A 4,683-nucleotide genomic window follows, 5' to 3' on the forward strand; every position below is an offset into this window, starting at 1 on the left:
CAGGTACGCTACGTACACAAAGGAGAGGGGGTATTCAAGGCGGGCACAGGGGAGGGTGTGTGTGTGTGTGAGGGGGCAGGGCGGCGGGGAACCAAACTTACCATGCAAAGATCACGGGACCACAGTGCAGCTAAAAGAGAACTGCTATGATATTTACATCAGTAAACCATGAAAGCTGATTTTGGATCACAAACTCCTTAACCAAAGCTGCAAATCTTTGGAATTCAATTGCTGGCAAGATTTTACCTTACCAGAGAGAAGCAGGGACTCTCACAGGCCTGAGGTAGGCACACACAATGGGCATTTAGACAGGAACTTTATGTCAAAGGCATCCCTTTCTTAGCCCTGTAAAAGAGCAACTTTTCATTGCTGGAGCTTTCACCCATTGCTGGCCATGTCCATGGGGCGGCCTTCCCTGGGAGACAACTACTACTGATGCCCTCAGCATGCAGTGGGCAAACTTGAGTCCTATGAGTCCCCTTACCACCACTCTGTCAGTCAGCCTGCAATCTGAGATCCAATGCTACCCGAGTCATGAACCTACACAGGCTATTTGTTGAGCATTTAGCAGATGAGAGGGTTAATAACATTGTCCCCTTCGTTCCAGCTACCCGACATCCACAGGTGTGATAAAGACCTGTCTTCTGGAATTGTTCACTCTCCATTCCCATGTAGGCCCAGAAAAGCACTACAAGCCATTGTAGATTTTAAGTCATGGGACCTTTTTCCCTGTGTGTTTCTCTTTGCATTTCTCATTCAAGTGGAACGGCATTGCAAACGCTTATCTTTTTTCATCTTCGGATTATAAAAGTACATATACTCAAACAGAAATCTGAGCAGGCCATAGAAACAGTATTCTGGAGGCAACCACTTCGAAAGGCGCTGATTCATCTTTTTTTCTCATTTCTTTATAAGTTGAGATTCAATTGCATACATAATGCAATTGCAGGCTTTTTGTTTTATTGCCTTGGTTTGACATGTCACCTTCCGCATTCTCAACAACACTGAAACCTGTATAGTTCTATTTACAGGACTAGGCATTAAACTCAATATCCAACCACCTCCAGTCGACAGGTTTGGAAAGGCTGGCCAGTGGCAGTGGCACAAGCCAGATGCTGAAGGAAAGCTGACAAAACCTTTGCAGGAAAGAATCCGCTCATTAACCTGAACGCGGAGAATCAGAAGGTAAGGAAATAATGCAGGATCTCCACCAAATCTGGTTCCAGCCTGAGGATCGTGAGATTTCCGGCCTCAGGGGTAAAAGGGAACTCTGAGGGTAGAAATAGGCCCGCCCGAGGTGGAGTGGGGGAGACGTACACCAAGGACAGAACCAAACCAGCTCAGGGACCCGCACCAGAAGGTGTCGCATCCCGCCAGAAACGCCGACCGACGGTGTCCCTCGCCAAAGGACAAAATCCGGTGAGGGGTATCCCGTGCCAGGACCCTCGCCCCGCCCATCGCTCAGCGACCAGAAGCTGTCAGAATTAAGGTTCCTCACCGTCCGAGATGTTGCTTCCACCTCCCAGAGCTGGGCCGGAAGTGTACGCCGTGGTCACTTCCGCTTCCGGCGTCAGGGCGGAAGGACCGGACCAGGGTAACTTTGTAGACGCGGTGCGGGCTGTATTTCGGTAGTCTCTTTTGGAACTTGTCCCGATCCGAATGATTGAAGATTGCGGTTCCTGACCTGGCTCAGCCCTCTGACGTCTGGCCCTTTCCTGCCCCTTTCCTCTGTGTAGTACCTACTGTACCGACCCCTTTTCTCAGGATTCACCTCTTAAGTTCCTCCCCTTAGCCACCCTGGCCTCTCCACACCTCTCCATCTCTTTAGTATGGCATGTGTTCAAGGTCCCACTACTTGTACTTAGTATATTTGTTTCTTCTTGCTGTCCCTTGCCCGCACCTGTCCGCTAGATGTTTCTGACAGCTGGTAGATTCAAGTGTTCAGGACGATGGAGCCACAATGAATGGGCTGCCGCTGACAGCGCATAGAAGCTACAAAGACAGAAGCCAAAGAAGGAAGCTGGGAAGCATCAGGTCGCCTTGGCAACTAGGAACAGCCAGAAACAGACACAGAGACTTTCCACACTGGTATGAACTTTTAGTAAATTTTGCCGGGCTTTAGGTTCTTTCACCCATCAGGCCTGACAACTCAGACCTGACAGGTTTATCCCGCCCCGCCCCTCCCCCCCCCCCCCTCCATTTTTTTTTTTTTCTGCATATACTCTTGTTGAGGAGTGCACCTACCCATTATTCCACCTAAGAGTCTGTTCTCACAAACCAGTGGATGAAGGAACAATGTAGGTAACCTGTCGTGACCATAATGCAAATGGTATGGTGAAGTCAGTCTTTTGAAGATACAGACCCTCCCTTAGTGCATGATTTACAACTGGGAACGTGCCCTGACCCCTGAGTTTATGGTATACCAAGGAGAATTTCAGCTTCATGAATGCTTAGCTGAGTGAGTCAGGAGGCACAGCTACCCAGACAAAGCTGCAGGGAGTTGTTGTTGTTGCCTTATCTCTAACCCTAATCTACTGCTGCCCACTGTGTAGTGTTTAGTCATGGTGTTTGATCCCTAACTAGCCTAGTTAGAGGAGAGGTGCTTCAGAAAAAGACTCAACTTGTTTCCCTAAAAATTAGATTAATAAATAAAATGAGAGTCTTTCTTGATTTCTGTTTATGGCAAGCCACATAAGTGGCAAGGCTTTTGGATGTATGTGTGGGTTAATAGGCAGGCGTAGGAGTAATCAGGGCCACGGTAGGGAAAGACCCAATGAAACAGTAACTAAAGATTGCACCTCCATGAAGCAGGAAGATGAGTGGCCCCAAACCCAGTTACACCCACCCAGAGCAAAGGAGAAGGTATGGTTCCAGGGAGCAGAGAGAGACTCCTTCTGGAAACCCAGTCTATCCTGGGGATGGCTAGAAAGCTGCATGGCTATGCTGGGCCCTAGAGTAGAGAAGGCTGCCCAAGATACTTCACTTGGGACAAATTTCCCCCTGTTCAGCCTAAAGAGTAGTGCTGAAGCCTAGCCTTTGGCAAAGAAAATTCAGAGGGGCTCTTTAGGGCCCCTCAGTATCAACAGAGATGGATTCTGATGTGGCCAAGACCTGTTCTTGTGCTCAGAGGACAGGCTTCTTGTTAGCTACAGGTTAGATGCTATTAAACATGTATCAAGGATGTAGAATCGCAGCTTCTGAACAAGTAGCACGGAGGGAAGGAAGAGAGCAAACAGCAGAGGAAGTGGGGGAAAGGAGAGTTGATTGTACATAGCTGAAAACAGAATAGGAAGCAGAAACATGTTCAAGTGAGTACAAGTTGGGGGATTAAACATGGTGAAACTGTCAGGTAAGGAAATTTAAAGTGTAAGGAAGTAAAAGGGTTAGCGGAGGAAGAAGTTTCTCACAATGGCCGGTTAAGCCTGAGAAGACGTGTGGGTGATGGCATTAGCATCAAATGGCCTGAGTTTTCTCATAAGCCGCAGAGACTGTTATGAAGATACAAAATGGAGAAGCCATAAAGAAAAAGAATTAAAATGTGCCGACTATCGCAGGGTAAAACTATCTTCAGATCAAAGGAGATCTCTGCTATGGCTTCCTCATCTTTCACAGGCAGTGTGAATCTGGGGTGTCCTGGGGCACCCAAAGGGAGGAGAGGAAGACTCGGACCCACCCCATAACCCCAGCCCTTCTACTTTTCCATTTATTATCCCTTTCTGCTAGCCTAGAGTGTGAATCCAAAACACTCTCTGAAGGAAAATGCACACAATCTTACACTAAATATGGAAACATGAGGTTTATTTCACACAAGTTTTGCAAATTTAGTACAAGCTACAGTATGAGAAATACATTTGTATTCTCTGTTAAAACAGAGCTCCGAGAAAACAGCACAGAAAGCTGCATTGTAGTGTATCTGTTTAAAGTTCCCTGGGTCTTGATCTTGAGGAGTTTTTCCCAATAGAAACTGCAAATATAAAGAACATTTTGTATTTATTCCTTCCTATCCTATCTCTCATTATATTTGATCATATATATATATATATACACACATACATATATATATATATATATCCATATAGGCAAAAGCGGGATATAACAAAAAGTGTGAGCCAGTAGTTACTGTAGATGGTGAAATCCTTAAGTAAGACCAACCTCTGCACACTTCCTGTGCAGGGCGACTGGAGATTTGTGTTGAATGAGCAACAAAAGTACAGGTTTGGGCAATTTGAGCTTCCTTGGAAAGTGTTGGCACCAGGTATCCAAGCTTGCCGTGTAATGCAGTGTTCCCCAAACACAAAACATGCAGAACTGACATCCAAGTGCAGAACTCAGAGTCCACGAAGCCTGGCCTGCAGGGAAGCCCAGGTGCCAGTTGAACTGCCCACACCGCACATTTGGTAAGTCATCCCAGCAGGGGTGCAGATGAGGTACATCTGAAAGGTTCAAAGTACCTGAGCACAGGGCATCTGGGCTTCATCAGGGACACGGTTCTTTTTTTGGTTACATATCAAGGGGATGGGAATCTGGTTAAAATTGGTAAATAAGTAATAATGCATTGTGTTTTGTTTTGTTTGAGACAAGGTCTCATTGTTAGCTTGAACTGCTGATCCTGTGGTTCAGTCTCTCAAGTGCTAGAATACACACCACCATTCCTGGTTATGTCTCTGAAATCTATCTTAATGG

The sequence above is a fragment of the Acomys russatus genome, chromosome 9, assembly GCF_903995435.1.
Source record: "Acomys russatus chromosome 9, mAcoRus1.1, whole genome shotgun sequence".
NCBI lineage: Eukaryota > Metazoa > Chordata > Mammalia > Rodentia > Muridae > Acomys > Acomys russatus.